General features: G+C 50.1%; 6 non-coding genes across 6 annotated transcripts; all 6 read left to right on the forward strand.

Annotated features, from left to right (window-relative positions):
* Positions 1-484: 484 nt before the first annotated feature.
* Positions 485-556, forward strand: trnam-cau (transfer RNA methionine (anticodon CAU)). The gene has a single exon. It is a non-coding gene; the product is annotated as a tRNA-Met (tRNA).
* A 3,210-nt stretch (positions 557-3,766) lies between these two features.
* On the forward strand, positions 3,767-3,838 carry trnam-cau (transfer RNA methionine (anticodon CAU)). The gene has a single exon. It is a non-coding gene; the product is annotated as a tRNA-Met (tRNA).
* Positions 3,839-7,037: 3,199 nt separating this feature from the next.
* Positions 7,038-7,109, forward strand: trnam-cau (transfer RNA methionine (anticodon CAU)). Its single transcript has one exon. It is a non-coding gene; the product is annotated as a tRNA-Met (tRNA).
* Positions 7,110-10,315: 3,206 nt separating this feature from the next.
* Positions 10,316-10,387, forward strand: trnam-cau (transfer RNA methionine (anticodon CAU)). Its single transcript has one exon. It is a non-coding gene; the product is annotated as a tRNA-Met (tRNA).
* A 3,198-nt stretch (positions 10,388-13,585) lies between these two features.
* On the forward strand, positions 13,586-13,657 carry trnam-cau (transfer RNA methionine (anticodon CAU)). Its single transcript has one exon. It is a non-coding gene; the product is annotated as a tRNA-Met (tRNA).
* A 3,210-nt stretch (positions 13,658-16,867) lies between these two features.
* trnam-cau (transfer RNA methionine (anticodon CAU)) lies at positions 16,868-16,939 on the forward strand. The gene has a single exon. It is a non-coding gene; the product is annotated as a tRNA-Met (tRNA).
* Positions 16,940-17,178: the final 239 nt, after the last annotated feature.

Here is a 17,178-nt window from a genome sequence, read left to right on the forward strand (position 1 = left end):
TTCGGCAGAATTTTAAGGTCACCAGGAAAACAAGTAAAAATGACAGGAGGAAGAACGTTTTCGTACAGGGAGTGGTTAGTGTCAGTAAGTCCCTGTCGGACATTGACAAAGAGGAAGATTCAATGAACACAAAAGGGAATTCGGTGGTCACGTTCAGATGTGCAGATTTACGCTGAGAATGCGAGAGAATGAAACGAATAGACACACGTTGACTGAAGTATAGAACCAGCAGAGCGAAGGTGGGCCGCATGGCCTCCGTCTGCGCTGCGACACATGTGATTTCACACATTCAGTGTGAAATCACAGTTCGACCAACAGAATGTGGGAATTTAGTAAAAACGTTTCTATTTACACAGCCTCCGTACGTCTGCGAAACAGCATATCACACGACAGCAGCGGAGGTCTTTGACATCAGTCTCGAACGTGCGAGCCGCGTGCCAGATGAAAAGCTGAATCGCTCTGTGGACAGGGCTCAGAGCGTGGCAGCAGAGTGGCGCAGCGGGAGCGTGCTGGGCCCATAACCCAGAGGTCGATGGATCGAAACCATCCTCTGCTATTATTCAATGTCACCTCGAGCTGATTTCCTTTGGATCGGTGCTCTCTTCTGCCAGCTGCATACCCGAATGGCGTGAAGCATATCGATGCACTCGCCAAATCCACTCCACGCAAGGTGCGTGGTTTTAGAGGTCTCAGTGGCATTCTGTTGTTCGGCGGTTTTTATTCTGAACTGGATCGCAAAACCAGTTCTCTGCGATGCCAATCAGCTGGTCAAGTTGAAACAAATGTCTTGCGGTTTCGTCCATTCCCTGCAGTAATTCGCTACCCTGGTTCAGACGTGAATGACAAGCATGTCAAAAACCTCATCACGACTCAGACACAGTTCCCCCACGATTAGGACGGATCCCACCGATTGTGAATAACCTCAGAGAGAGAGAGACAGGCAATCGGCGTGGATTCGATGGGTTGAACGGCTTGTGTCTACGCGAGAATGGTGCTACGTGTTTATGGCGTCCCACTGCCTGTCTCTGGGACAGGGAGGCTGAGGGAGCAAAACTGGTTCATTTTTACCCGTCCCTTCCGTGTTGGACTGCCTGCAGTCCCTCAGCTCAGGGCCGTGGGGAGGACTCTCAGTGAGTGAAGGTTTCACTCGGATTCTCTTCATCTGGGACACTTGGGGCTCAGATGTTAACTGCTGCGCGGTAGCAACAAAGAAAGCGATGCCCACTTTGCTATAGACTTTCCGTAAGATTGCTGCGTGAAGACGATTTCTGAACACCAAGAAGGCTGCACAACAATGTGAATTTACCTGGGCGAAGAGTCCTCGGTGTCCATTTCTTTCTGTCCTTCCAGCACAGCATCTTTCCATCTCTCAGATAACAGACCTTTGGAGAAAGTTCACAATCAAAGTTGTTCATGTTCCCCGCATTAATGCAACTGACACCTCTCACCCCAAGGGTTTCAGAGAGTGAGAGAGAGAGAGAGAGAGACTCTACCCGCCCCCACCCTACACCCCGCCCCACCCCACCCCAGAACAACGTGCAAGTAGAAATAAATTGGTTTAATTATCGAGCAGTGGAGATAGTCCAGTTCCTGGGGATGAGACAAACATCATCGCCCCGGGGACAGAATGACAAGCAGAAGTTCTGGAAACGCTTTGCTGCTTGCAATTCTTGGAGCAATGTGGAATGTACTTCACACTGAGCAACTTTCAGCTGGCTCAGAGTCTCCAATGTACATTGCTGTGTTTGCCGCCAGCTCAGAGAGAGAGAACAATAGGAAGGACGTAGGAGTGAATAACGATCCGCGTGAGAGGGCGAATAGCTGCTCATGGAGACTGTTAGTGGCTAACAATACGTAGTCTGTCATAGCCGACGAGGTGATAACAAGGAGTCGTTTGTGTGGTAGGGGTCAAGGACATGGGGGAGTTCAGGCCCTAAAGTTCTGGAACTCGATATTGAAGACCGGAGGGCTGTAAGGTCTCCAAGTGGAAAATGAGTTGTTGTTCTTTCATCTGGAGCTAGAACACTGCTGCAAGCCTGAGACAGAGATGTTGGTCAGGGAACAGGGTGATGTGTTAAAGTGGCAGACAACCGCCAGGTCAGGGCCTTTTTCCTGCGGGCAGAACCGGGATGTTCTGCGAAGCAGTCACCCAGTTTATGCTTCATGCTACATTGGGGAAACGACACTGTGAGCAGCGAATGCAGTGGACTAGGTTGTGGCAAAAGTGCTGCTTCACCTGGCAGGTATGTTTGAGCCCTTGGATATTCAGGAGGGAGCCGGTAAATGGGCAGGTGTTGCACATTCGGCAGTTTCAGGCGAAAGCGACTTGGCACTATGGGAGGTGGGTGTGGGGTGTTGCGAGTGAAGGAAGAGTGGACCCGAAGTGTAACCCCGGCACAACGGGTGCGTGTTGGGACCATAACCCACTCTCTCCTATTCACTCAATGTCGTCTTTAGCAGCTTTCCCTTATAACTGCGCTCTGTTCTGCACCTCGCCTTCTCATCTGCTTCCGAAAAAAGGCTTGGACATAAATATTTCACAGTGATATACTGGCCCAATGTGCACAGTCGAGTTGATACACTTGTGGAGATCTGCGTGGTCTTCTCCTGTTCTCTGTATCCCATGGTGAGGAGGGTAATGCTTGTCACTGGCCGCTCGGGGTGTCATAGAAAAATTTCAAAACAAAATGTTTGAATTGTCTGCCAGTGGAGAGAGCCCGGTTCCTGGGGTCGTGACAAACAGCAGCAGGGAGACTGAATGAGAAGCAGCTGTTCGAGAAACTCTTTGCCGCTAGCAATTCTTCGAGCAATCTCAAATGTATTTCATAGTGAGCACGTCTCAGGTCACTCAAGCGGTGTGGGGCATCTATCGCGGGCCGGCTCTCTGGCTCGTTGGTCTAGGCGTATGATTCTCGCTTTGGGTGCCGTACTGTGATGAGTTGCGAGAGGTCCCGCGTTCAAATCCCGGACGAGCCCGAGGTTTTTCTAAAACTTGACTTGTGCAAAACTGCCTGATTAATTTTCTCAAAAAGCACCTTGGTGAAACGAGGTTGGCCTGTCTGGAGTACGGACAAGGCAGAAAACAGGGAAGTGAAATGGTTGGATGTCGTGTCGAACAGGTTGACGTGAGCTGTGCGGTGTTTGGGGAATGTCAGCAATGAAGGTAGATTGGAGAATTGGGACAGCTCTCCTCGGAGAACCGAAGTTTTCCAAGTCATGAGGGACCTAGAAACAGGAAATAATGTTGTGAAAATGTTCCCACACCTGAAAGGTCCACAACGATTCGGCAGAATTTTAAGGTCACCAGGAAAACAAGTAAAAATGACAGGAGGAAGAACGTTTTCGTACAGGGAGTGGTTAGTGTCAGTAAGTCCCTGTCGGACATTGACAAAGAGGAAGATTCAATGAACACAAAAGGGAATTCGGTGGTCACGTTCAGATGTGCAGATTTACGCTGAGAATGCGAGAGAATGAAACGAATAGACACACGTTGACTGAAGTATAGAACCAGCAGAGCGAAGGTGGGCCGCATGGCCTCCGTCTGCGCTGCGACACATGTGATTTCACACATTCAGTGTGAAATCACAGTTCGACCAACAGAATGTGGGAATTTAGTAAAAACGTTTCTATTTACACAGCCTCCGTACGTCTGCGAAACAGCATATCACACGACAGCAGCGGAGGTCTTTGACATCAGTCTCGAACGTGCGAGCCGCGTGCCAGATGAAAAGCTGAATCGCTCTGTGGACAGGGCTCAGAGCGTGGCAGCAGAGTGGCGCAGCGGGAGCGTGCTGGGCCCATAACCCAGAGGTCGATGGATCGAAACCATCCTCTGCTATTATTCAATGTCACCTCGAGCTGATTTCCTTTGGATCGGTGCTCTCTTCTGCCAGCTGCATACCCGAATGGCGTGAAGCATATCGATGCACTCGCCAAATCCACTCCACGCAAGGTGCGTGGTTTTAGAGGTCTCAGTGGCATTCTGTTGTTCGGCGGTTTTTATTCTGAACTGGATCGCAAAACCAGTTCTCTGCGATGCCAATCAGCTGGTCAAGTTGAAACAAATGTCTTGCGGTTTCGTCCATTCCCTGCAGTAATTCGCTACCCTGGTTCAGACGTGAATGACAAGCATGTCAAAAACCTCATCACGACTCAGACACAGTTCCCCCACGATTAGGACGGATCCCACCGATTGTGAATAACCTCAGAGAGAGAGAGACAGGCAATCGGCGTGGATTCGATGGGTTGAACGGCTTGTGTCTACGCGAGAATGGTGCTACGTGTTTATGGCGTCCCACTGCCTGTCTCTGGGACAGGGAGGCTGAGGGAGCAAAACTGGTTCATTTTTACCCGTCCCTTCCGTGTTGGACTGCCTGCAGTCCCTCAGCTCAGGGCCGTGGGGAGGACTCTCAGTGAGTGAAGGTTTCACTCGGATTCTCTTCATCTGGGACACTTGGGGCTCAGATGTTAACTGCTGCGCGGTAGCAACAAAGAAAGCGATGCCCACTTTGCTATAGACTTTCCGTAAGATTGCTGCGTGAAGACGATTTCTGAACACCAAGAAGGCTGCACAACAATGTGAATTTACCTGGGCGAAGAGTCCTCGGTGTCCATTTCTTTCTGTCCTTCCAGCACAGCATCTTTCCATCTCTCAGATAACAGACCTTTGGAGAAAGTTCACAATCAAAGTTGTTCATGTTCCCCGCATTAATGCAACTGACACCTCTCACCCCAAGGGTTTCAGAGAGTGAGAGAGAGAGAGAGAGAGACTCTACCCGCCCCCACCCTACACCCCGCCCCACCCCACCCCAGAACAACGTGCAAGTAGAAATAAATTGGTTTAATTATCGAGCAGTGGAGATAGTCCAGTTCCTGGGGATGAGACAAACATCATCGCCCCGGGGACAGAATGACAAGCAGAAGTTCTGGAAACGCTTTGCTGCTTGCAATTCTTGGAGCAATGTGGAATGTACTTCACACTGAGCAACTTTCAGCTGGCTCAGAGTCTCCAATGTACATTGCTGTGTTTGCCGCCAGCTCAGAGAGAGAGAACAATAGGAAGGACGTAGGAGTGAATAACGATCCGCGTGAGAGGGCGAATAGCTGCTCATGGAGACTGTTAGTGGCTAACAATACGTAGTCTGTCATAGCAGACGAGGTGATAACAAGGAGTCGTTTGTGTGGTAGGGGTCAAGGACATGGGGAGTTCAGGCCCTAAAGTTCTGGAACTCGATATTGAAGACCGGAGGGCTGTAAGGTCTCCAAGTGGAAAATGAGTTGTTGTTCTTTCATCTGGAGCTAGAACACTGCTGCAAGCCTGAGACAGAGATGTTGGTCAGGGAACAGGGTGATGTGTTAAAGTGGCAGACAACCGCCAGGTCAGGGCCTTTTTCCTGCGGGCAGAACCGGGATGTTCTGCGAAGCAGTCACCCAGTTTATGCTTCATGCTACATTGGGGAAACGACACTGTGAGCAGCGAATGCAGTGGACTAGGTTGTGGCAAAAGTGCTGCTTCACCTGGGAGGTATGTTTGAGCCCTTGGATATTCAGGAGGGAGCCGGTAAATGGGCAGGTGTTACACTTTCGGCGGTTGCAGGCGAAAGCGACTTGGCACTATGGGAGGTGGGTGTGGGGTGTTGCGAGTGAAGGAAGAGTGGACCCGAAGTGTAACCCCCGGCACAACGGGTGCGTGTTGGGACCATAACCACTCTCTCCTATTCACTCAATGTCGTCTTTAGCAGCTTTCCCTTATAACTGCGCTCTGTTCTGCACCTCGCCTTCTCATCTGCTTCCGAAAAAAGCTTGGGTATAAATATTTCACAGTGATATACTAGCCCAATGTGCACAGTCGAGTTGATACACTTGTGGAGATCTGCGTGGTCTTCTCCTGTTCCCTGTATCCCATGGTGAGGAGGGTAATGCTTGTCACTGGCCGCTCGGGTGTCATAGAAAAGTTTCAAAACAAAATGTTTGAATTATCTGCCAGTGGAGAGAGCCCGGTTCCTGGGGACGTGACAAACAGCAGCAGGGAGACTGAATGAGAAGCAGCTGTTCGAGAAACTCTTTGCCGCTAGCAATTCTTAGAGCAATCTCAAATGTATTTCATAGTGAGCACGTCTCAGGTCACTCAAGCGGTGTGGGCATCTATCGCGGGCCGGCTCTCTGGCTCGTTGGTCTAGGCGTATGATTCTCGCTTTGGGTGCCGTACTGTGATGAGTTGCGAGAGGTCCCGGGTTCAAATCCCGGACGAGCCCGAGGTTTTTCTAAAACTTGACTTGTGCAAAACTGCCTGATTAATTTTCTCAAAAGCACCTTGGTGAAACGAGGTTGGGCTGTCTGGAGTACGGACAAGGCAGAAAACAGGGAAGTGAAATGGTTGGATGTCGTGTCGAACAGGTTGACGTGAGCTGTGCGGTGTTTGGGGAATGTCAGCAATGAAGGTAGATTGGAAAATTGGGACAGCTCTCCTCGGAGAACCGAAGTTTTCCAAGTCATGAGGGACCTAGAAACAGGAAATAATGTTGTGAAAATGTTCCCACACCTGAAAGGTCCACAACGATTCGGCAGAATTTTAAGGTCACCAGGAAAACAAGTAAAAATGACAGGAGGAAGAACGTTTTCGTACAGGGAGTGGTTAGTGTCAGTAAGTCCCTGTCGGACATTGACAAAGAGGAAGATTCAATGAACACAAAAGGGAATTCGGTGGTCACGTTCAGATGTGCAGATTTACGCTGAGAATGCGAGAGAATGAAACGAATAGACACACGTTGACTGAAGTATAGAACCAGCAGAGCGAAGGTGGGCCGCATGGCCTCCGTCTGCGCTGCGACACATGTTTTGATTCAGTGTGAAATCACAGTTCGACCAACAGAATGTGGGAATTTAGTAAAAACGTTTCTATTTACACAGCCTCCGTACGTCTGCGAAACAGCATATCACACGACAGCAGCGGAGGTCTTTGACATCAGTCTCGAACGTGCGAGCCGCGTGCCAGATGAAAAGCTGAATCGCTCTGTGGACAGGGCTCAGAGCGTGGCAGCAGAGTGGCGCAGCGGGAGCGTGCTGGGCCCATAACCCAGAGGTCGATGGATCGAAACCATCCTCTGCTATTATTCAATGTCACCTCGAGCTGATTTCCTTTGGATCGGTGCTCTCTTCTGCCAGCTGCATACCCGAATGGCGTGAAGCATATCGATGCACTCGCCAAATCCACTCCACGCAAGGTGCGTGGTTTTAGAGGTCTCAGTGGCATTCTGTTGTTCGGCGGTTTTTATTCTGAACTGGATCGCAAAACCAGTTCTCTGCGATGCCAATCAGCTGGTCAAGTTGAAACAAATGTCTTGCGGTTTCGTCCATTCCCTGCAGTAATTCGCTACCCTGGTTCAGACGTGAATGACAAGCATGTCAAAAACCTCATCACGACTCAGACACAGTTCCCCCACGATTAGGACGGATCCCACCGATTGTGAATAACCTCAGAGAGAGAGAGACAGGCAATCGGCGTGGATTCGATGGGTTGAACGGCTTGTGTCTACGCGAGAATGGTGCTACGTGTTTATGGCGTCCCACTGCCTGTCTCTGGGACAGGGAGGCTGAGGGAGCAAAACTGGTTCATTTTTACCCGTCCCTTCCGTGTTGGACTGCCTGCAGTCCCTCAGCTCAGGGCCGTGGGGAGGACTCTCAGTGAGTGAAGGTTTCACTCGGATTCTCTTCATCTGGGACACTTGGGGCTCAGATGTTAACTGCTGCGCGGTAGCAACAAAGAAAGCGATGCCCACTTTGCTATAGACTTTCCGTAAGATTGCTGCGTGAAGACGATTTCTGAACACCAAGAAGGCTGCACAACAATGTGAATTTACCTGGGCGAAGAGTCCTCGGTGTCCATTTCTTTCTGTCCTTCCAGCACAGCATCTTTCCATCTCTCAGATAACAGACCTTTGGAGAAAGTTCACAATCAAAGTTGTTCATGTTCCCCGCATTAATGCAACTGACACCTCTCACCCCAAGGGTTTCAGAGAGTGAGAGAGAGAGAGAGAGAGACTCTACCCGCCCCCACCCAACACACCCGCCCCCCCCCCCACCCCAGAACAACGTGCAAGTAGAAATAAATTGGTTTAATTATCGAGCAGTGGAGATAGTCCAGTTCCTGGGGATGAGACAAACATCATCGCCCCGGGGACAGAATGACAAGCAGAAGTTCTGGAAACGCTTTGCTGCTTGCAATTCTTGGAGCAATGTGGAATGTACTTCACACTGAGCAACTTTCAGCTGGCTCAGAGTCTCCAATGTACATTGCTGTGTTTGCCGCCAGCTCAGAGAGAGAGAACAATAGGAAGGACGTAGGAGTGAATAACGATCCGCGTGAGAGGGCGAATAGCTGCTCATGGAGACTGTTAGTGGCTAACAATACGTAGTCTGTCATAGCCGACGAGGTGATAACAAGGAGTCGTTTGTGTGGTAGGGGTCAAGGACATGGGGGAGTTCAGGCCCTAAAGTTCTGGAACTCGATATTGAAGACCGGAGGGCTGTAAGGTCTCCAAGTGGAAAATGAGTTGTTGTTCTTTCATCTGGAGCTAGAACACTGCTGCAAGCCTGAGACAGAGATGTTGGTCAGGGAACAGGGTGATGTGTTAAAGTGGCAGACAACCGCCAGGTCAGGGCCTTTTTCCTGCGGGCAGAACCGGGATGTTCTGCGAAGCAGTCACCCAGTTTATGCTTCATGCTACATTGGGGAAACGACACTGTGAGCAGCGAATGCAGTGGACTAGGTTGTGGCAAAAGTGCTGCTTCACCTGGGCAGGTATGTTTGAGCCCTTGGATATTCAGGAGGGAGCCGGTAAATGGGCAGGTGTTGCACATTCGGCAGTTTCAGGCGAAAGCGACTTGGCACTATGGGAGGTGGGTGTGGGGTGTTGCGAGTGAAGGAAGAGTGGACCCGAAGTGTAACCCCGGCACAACGGGTGCGTGTTGGGACCATAACCCACTCTCTCCTATTCACTCAATGTCGTCTTTAGCAGCTTTCCCTTATAACTGCGCTCTGTTCTGCACCTCGCCTTCTCATCTGCTTCCGAAAAAAAGGCTTGGACATAAATATTTCACAGTGATATACTGGCCCAATGTGCACAGTCGAGTTGATACACTTGTGGAGATCTGCGTGGTCTTCTCCTGTTCTCTGTATCCCATGGTGAGGAGGGTAATGCTTGTCACTGGCCGCTCGGGTGTCATAGAAAAATTTCAAAACAAAATGTTTGAATTGTCTGCCAGTGGAGAGAGCCCGGTTCCTGGGGACGTGACAAACAGCAGCAGGGAGACTGAATGAGAAGCAGCTGTTCGAGAAACTCTTTGCCGCTAGCAATTCTTAGAGCAATCTCAAATGTATTTCATAGTGAGCACGTCTCAGGTCACTCAAGCGGTGTGGGGCATCTATCGCGGGCCGGCTCTCTGGCTCGTTGGTCTAGGCGTATGATTCTCGCTTTGGGTGCCGTACTGTGATGAGTTGCGAGAGGTCCCGGGTTCAAATCCCGGACGAGCCCGAGTTTTTCTAAAACTTGACTTGTGCAAAACTGCTGATTAATTTTCTCAAAAAGCACTTGGTGAAACGAGGTTGGCTGTCTGGAGTACGGACAAGGCAGAAAACAGGGAAGTTGAAATGGTTGGATGTCGTGTCGAACAGGTTGACGTGAGCTGTGCGGTGTTTGGGGAATGTCAGCAATGAAGGTAGATTGGAAAATTGGGACAGCTCTCCTCGGAGAACCGAAGTTTTCCAAGTCATGAGGGACCTAGAAACAGGAAATAATGTTGTGAAAATGTTCCCACACCTGAAAGGTCCACAACGATTCGGCAGAATTTTAAGGTCACCAGGAAAACAAGTAAAATGACAGGAGGAAGAACGTTTTCGTACAGGGAGTGGTTAGTGTCAGTAAGTCCCTGTCGGACATTGACAAAGAGGAAGATTCAATGAACACAAAAGGGAATTCGGTGGTCACGTTCAGATGTGCAGATTTACGCTGAGAATGCGAGAGAATGAAAACGAATGACACGTTGACTGAAGTATAGAACCAGCAGAGCGAAGGTGGGCCGCATGGCCTCCGTCTGCGCTGCGACACATGTGATTTCACACATTCAGTGTGAAATCACAGTTCGACCAACAGAATGTGGGAATTAGTAAAAACGTTTCTATTTACACAGCCTCCGTACGTCTGCGAAACAGCATATCACACGACAGCAGCGGAGGTCTTTGACATCAGTCTCGAACGTGCGAGCCGCGTGCCAGATGAAAAGCTGAATCGCTTGTGGACAGGGCTCAGAGCGTGGCAGCAGAGTGGCGCAGCGGGAGCGTGCTGGGCCCATAACCCAGAGGTCGATGGATCGAAACCATCCTCTGCTATTATTCAATGTCACCTCGAGCTGATTTCTTTGGATCGGTGCTCTCTTCTGCCAGCTGCATACCCGAATGGCGTGAGCATATCGATGCACTCGCCAAATCCACTCCACGCAAGGTGCGTGGTTTTTAGAGGTCTCAGTGGCATTCTGTTGTTCGGGCGGTTTTTATTCTGAACTGGATCGCAAAACCAGTTCTCTGCGATGCCAATCAGCTGGTCAAGTTGAAACAAATGTCTTGCGGTTTCGTCCATTCCTGCAGTAATTCGCTACCCTGGTTCAGACGTGAATGACAAGCATGTCAAAAACCTCATCACGACTCAGACACAGTTTCCCCACGATTAGGACGGATCCCACCGATTGTGAATAACCTCAGAGGAGAGGGAGAGACAGGCAATCGGCGTGGATTCGATGGGTTGAACGGTGTGTCTACGCGAGAATGGTGCTACGTGTTTATGGCGTCCCACTGCCTGTCTCTGGGACAGGGAGCTGAGGGAGCAAAACTGGTTCATTTTTACCGTCCCTCCGTGTTGGACTGCCTGCAGTCCCTCAGCTCAGGGCCGTGGGGAGGACTCTCAGTGAGTGAAGGTTTCACTCGGATTCTCTTCATCTGGGACACTTGGGGCTCAGATGTTAACTGCTGCTGCGCGGTAGCAACAAAGAAAGCGATGCCCACTTTGCTATAGACTTTCCGTAAGTTGCTGCGTGAAGACGATTTCTGAACACCAAGAAGGCTGCACAACAATGTGAATTTACCTGGGCGAAGAGTCCTCGGTGTCCATTTCTTTGTCCTTCCAGCACAGCATCTTTCCATCTCTCAGATAACAGACCTTTGGAGAAAGTTCACAATCAAAGTTGTTCATGTTCCCCGCATTAATGCAACTGACACCTCTCACCCCAAGGGTTTCAGAGAGTGAGAGAGAGAGAGAGAGAGACTCTACCCGCCCCCCCCCCAACACCCCGCCCCACCCCACCCCAGAACAACGTGCAAGTAGAAATAAATTGGTTTAATTATCGAGAGTGGAGATAGTCCAGTTCCTGGGGATGAGACAAACATCATCGCCCGGGGACAGAATGACAAGCAGAAGTTCTGGAAACGCTTTGCTGCTTGCAATTCTTGGAGCAATGTGGAATGTACTTCACACTGAGCAACTTTCAGCTGGCTCAGAGTCTCCAATGTACATTGCTGTGTTTGCCGCCAGCTCAGAGAGAGAGAACAATAGGAAGGACGTAGGAGTGAATAACGATCCGCGTGAGAGGGCGAATAGCTGCTCATGGAGACTGTTAGTGGCTAACAATACGTAGTCGTCATAGCCGACGAGGTGATAACAAGGAGTCGTTTGTGTGGTAGGGGTCAAGGACATGGGGGAGTTCAGGCCCTAAAGTTCTGGAACTCGATATTGAAGACCGGAGGGCTGTAAGTCTCCAAGTGGAAAATGAGTTGTTGTTCTTTCATCTGGAGCTAGAACACTGCTGCAAGCCTGAGACAGAGATGTTGGTCAGGGAACTGGGTGATGTGTTAAAGTGGCAGACAACCGCCAGGTCAGGGCCTTTTTCCTGCGGGCAGAACGGGATGTTCTGCGAAGCAGTCACCCAGTTTATGCTTCATGCTACATTGGGGGAAACGACACTGTGAGCAGCGAATGCAGTGGACTAGGTTGTGGCAAAAGTGCTGCTTCACCTGGGAGGTATGTTTGAGCCCTTGGATATTCAGGAGGGAGCCGGTAAATGGGCAGGTGTTGACATTCGGCAGTTTCAGGCGAAAGCGACTTGGCACTATGGGAGGTGGGTGTGGGTGTGTGCGAGTGAAGGAAGAGTGGACCGAGTGTAACCCCGGCACAACGGGTGCGTGTTGGGACCATAACCACTTCTCTCCTATTCACTCAATGTCGTCTTTAGCAGCTTTCCCTTATAACTGCGCTCTGTTCTGCACCTCGCCTTCTCATCTGCTTCCGAAAAAAGGCTTGGACATAAATATTTCACAGTGATATACTGGCCCATGTGCACAGTCGAGTTGATACACTTGTGGAGATCTGCGTGGTCTTCTCCTGTTCTCTGTATCCTTGGTGAGGAGGGTAATGCTTGTCACTGGCCGCTCGGGTGTCATAGAAAAATTTCAAAACAAAATGTTTGAATTGTCTGCCAGTGGAGAGAGCCCGGTTCCTGGGGGACGTGACAAACAGCAGCAGGGAGACTGAATGAGAAGCAGCTGTTCGAGAAACTCTTTGCCGCTAGCAATTCTTAGAGCAATCTCAAATGTATTTCATAGTGAGCACGTCTCAGGTCACTCAAGCGGTGTGGGGCATCATCGCGGGCCGGCTCTCTGGCTCGTTGGTCTAGGCGTATGATTCTCGCTTTGGGTGCCGTACTGTGATGAGTTGCGAGAGGTCCCGGGTTCAAATCCCGGACGAGCCCGAGGTTTTTCTAAAACTTGACTTGTGCAAAACTGCCTGATTAATTTTCTCAAAAAGCACCTTGGTGAAACGAGGTTGGGCTGTCTGGAGTACGGACAAGGCAGAAAACAGGGAAGTGAAATGGTTGGATGTCGTGTCGAACAGGTTGACGTGAGCTGTGCGGTGTTTGGGGAATGTCAGCAATGAAGGTAGATTGGAAAATTGGGACAGCTCTCCTCGGAGAACCGAAGTTTTCCAAGTCATGAGGGACCTAGAAACAGGAAATAATGTTGTGAAAATGTTCCCACACCTGAAAGGTCCACAACGATTCGGCAGAATTTTAAGGTCACCAGGAAAACAAGTAAAAATGACAGGAGGAAGAACGTTTTCGTACAGGGAGTGGTTAGTGTCAGTAAGTCCCTGTCGGACATTGACAAAGAGGAAGATTCAATGAACACAAAAGGGAATTCGGTGGTCACGTTCAGATGTGCAGATTTACGCTGAGAATGCGAGAGAATGAAACGAATAGACACACGTTGACTGAAGTATAGAACCAGCAGAGCGAAGGTGGGCCGCATGGCCTCCGTCTGCGCTGCGACACATGTGATTTCACACATTCAGTGTGAAATCACAGTTCGACCAACAGAATGTGGGAATTTAGTAAAAACGTTTCTATTTACACAGCCTCCGTACGTCTGCGAAACAGCATATCACACGACAGCAGCGGAGGTCTTTGACATCAGTCTCGAACGTGCGAGCCGCGTGCCAGATGAAAAGCTGAATCGCTCTGTGGACAGGGCTCAGAGCGTGGCAGCAGAGTGGCGCAGCGGGAGCGTGCTGGGCCCATAACCCAGAGGTCGATGGATCGAAACCATCCTCTGCTATTATTCAATGTCACCTCGAGCTGATTTCCTTTGGATCGGTGCTCTCTTCTGCCAGCTGCATACCCGAATGGCGTGAAGCATATCGATGCACTCGCCAAATCCACTCCACGCAAGGTGCGTGGTTTTAGAGGTCTCAGTGGCATTCTGTTGTTCGGCGGTTTTTATTCTGAACTGGATCGCAAAACCAGTTCTCTGCGATGCCAATCAGCTGGTCAAGTTGAAACAAATGTCTTGCGGTTTCGTCCATTCCCTGCAGTAATTCGCTACCCTGGTTCAGACGTGAATGACAAGCATGTCAAAAACCTCATCACGACTCAGACACAGTTCCCCCACGATTAGGACGGATCCCACCGATTGTGAATAACCTCAGAGAGAGAGAGACAGGCAATCGGCGTGGATTCGATGGGTTGAACGGCTTGTGTCTACGCGAGAATGGTGCTACGTGTTTATGGCGTCCCACTGCCTGTCTCTGGGACAGAGAGGCTGAGGGAGCAAAACTGGTTCATTTTTACCCGTCCCTTCCGTGTTGGACTGCCTGCAGTCCCTCAGCTCAGGGCCGTGGGGAGGACTCTCAGTGAGTGAAGGTTTCACTCGGATTCTCTTCATCTGGGACACTTGGGGCTCAGATGTTAACTGCTGCGCGGTAGCAACAAAGAAAGCGATGCCCACTTTGCTATAGACTTTCCGTAAGATTGCTGCGTGAAGACGATTTCTGAACACCAAGAAGGCTGCACAACAATGTGAATTTACCTGGGCGAAGAGTCCTCGGTGTCCATTTCTTTCTGTCCTTCCAGCACAGCATCTTTCCATCTCTCAGATAACAGACCTTTGGAGAAAGTTCACAATCAAAGTTGTTCATGTTCCCCGCATTAATGCAACTGACACCTCTCACCCCAACGGTTTCAGAGAGTGAGAGAGAGAGAGAGAGAGACTCTACCCGCCCCCACCCTACACCCCGCCCCCCACCCCACCCCAGAACAACGTGCAAGTAGAAATAAATTGGTTTAATTATCGAGCAGTGGAGATAGTCCAGTTCCTGGGGATGAGACAAACATCATCGCCCCGGGGACAGAATGACAAGCAGAAGTTCTGGAAACGCTTTGCTGCTTGCAATTCTTGGAGCAATGTGGAATGTACTTCACACTGAGCAACTTTCAGCTGGCTCAGAGTCTCCAATGTACATTGCTGTGTTTGCCGCCAGCTCAGAGAGAGAGAACAATAGGAAGGACGTAGGAGTGAATAACGATCCGCGTGAGAGGGCGAATAGCTGCTCATGGAGACTGTTAGTGGCTAACAATACGTAGTCTGTCATAGCCGACGAGGTGATAACAAGGAGTCGTTTGTGTGGTAGGGGTCAAGGACATGGGGGAGTTCAGGCCCTAAAGTTATGGAACTCGATATTGAAGACCGGAGGGCTGTAAGGTCTCCAAGTGGAAAATGAGTTGTTGTTCTTTCATCTGGAGCTAGAACACTGCTGCAAGCCTGAGACAGAGATGTTGGTCAGGGAACAGGGTGATGTGTTAAAGTGGCAGACAACCGCCAGGTCAGGGCCTTTTTCCTGCGGGCAGAACCGGATGTTCTGCGAAGCAGTCACCCAGTTTATGCTTCATGCTACATTGGGGAAACGACACTGTGAGCAGCGAATGCAGTGGACTAGGTTGTGGCAAAAGTGCTGCTTCACCTGGCAGGTATGTTTGAGCCCTTGGATATTCAGGAGGGAGCCGGTAAATGGGCAGGTGTTGCACATTCGGCAGTTTCAGGCGAAAGCGACTTGGCACTATGGGAGGTGGGTGTGGGGTGTTGCGAGTGAAGGAAGAGTGGACCCGAAGTGTAACCCCTGGCACAACGGGTGCGTGTTGGGACCATAACCCACTCTCTCCTATTCACTCAATGTCGTCTTTAGCAGCTTTCCCTTATAACTGCGCTCTGTTCTGCACCTCGCCTTCTCATCTGCTTCCGAAAAAAGGCTTGGACATAAATATTTCACAGTGATATACTGGCCCAATGTGCACAGTCGAGTTGATACACTCGTGGAGATCTGCGTGGTCTTCTCCTGTTCTCTGTATCCCATGGTGAGGAGGGTAATGCTTGTCACTGGCCGCTCGGGTGTCATAGAAAAATTTCAAAACAAAATGTTTGAATTGTCTGCCAGTGGAGAGAGCCCGGTTCCTGGGGACGTGACAAACAGCAGCAGGGAGACTGAATGAGAAGCAGCTGTTCGAGAAACTCTTTGCCGCTAGCAATTCTTAGAGCAATCTCAAATGTATTTCATAGTGAGCACGTCTCAGGTCACTCAAGCGGTGTGGGGCATCATCGCGGGCCGGCTCTCTGGCTCGTTGGTCTAGGCGTATGATTCTCGCTTTGGGTGCCGTACTGTGATGAGTTGCGAGAGGTCCCGGGTTCAAATCCCGGACGAGCCCGAGGTTTTTCTAAAACTTGACTTGTGCAAAACTGCCTGATTAATTTTCTCAAAAAGCACCTTGGTGAAACGAGGTTGGGCTGTCTGGAGTACGGACAAGGCAGAAAACAGGGAAGTGAAATGGTTGGATGTCGTGTCGAACAGGTTGACGTGAGCTGTGCGGTGTTTGGGGAATGTCAGCAATGAAGGTAGATTGGAAAATTGGGACAGCTCTCCTCGGAGAACCGAAGTTTTCCAAGTCATGAGGGACCTAGAAACAGGAAATAATGTTGTGAAAATGTTCCCACACCTGAAAGGTCCACAACGATTCGGCAGAATTTTAAGGTCACCAGGAAAACAAGTAAAAATGACAGGAGGAAGAACGTTTTCGTACAGGGAGTGGTTAGTGTCAGTAAGTCCCTGTCGGACATTGACAAAGAGGAAGATTCAATGAACACAAAAGGGAATTCGGTGGTCACGTTCAGATGTGCAGATTTACGCTGAGAATGCGAGAGAATGAAACGAATAGACACACGTTGACTGAAGTATAGAACCAGCAGAGCGAAGGTGGGCCGCATGGCCTCCGTCTGCGCTGCGACACATGTGATTTCACACATTCAGTGTGAAATCACAGTTCGACCAACAGAATGTGGGAATTTAGTAAAAACGTTTCTATTTACACAGCCTCCGTACGTCTGCGAAACAGCATATCACACGACAGCAGCGGAGGTCTTTGACATCAGTCTCGAACGTGCGAGCCGCGTGCCAGATGAAAAGCTGAATCGCTCTGTGGACAGGGCTCAGAGCGTGGCAGCAGAGTGGCGCAGCGGGAGCGTGCTGGGCCCATAACCCAGAGGTCGATGGATCGAAACCATCCTCTGCTATTATTCAATGTCACCTCGAGCTGATTTCCTTTGGATCGGTGCTCTCTTCTGCCAGCTGCATACCCGAATGGCGTGAAGCATATCGATGCACTCGCCAAATCCACTCCACGCAAGGTGCGTGGTTTTAGAGGTCTCAGTGGCATTCTGTTGTTCGGCGGTTTTTATTCTGAACTGGATCGCAAAACCAGTTCTCTGCGATGCCAATCAGCTGGTCAAGTTGAAACAAATGTCTTGCGGTT

The sequence above is a fragment of the Hemiscyllium ocellatum genome, unplaced genomic scaffold (assembly GCF_020745735.1).
Source record: "Hemiscyllium ocellatum isolate sHemOce1 unplaced genomic scaffold, sHemOce1.pat.X.cur. scaffold_1613_pat_ctg1, whole genome shotgun sequence".
NCBI lineage: Eukaryota > Metazoa > Chordata > Chondrichthyes > Orectolobiformes > Hemiscylliidae > Hemiscyllium > Hemiscyllium ocellatum.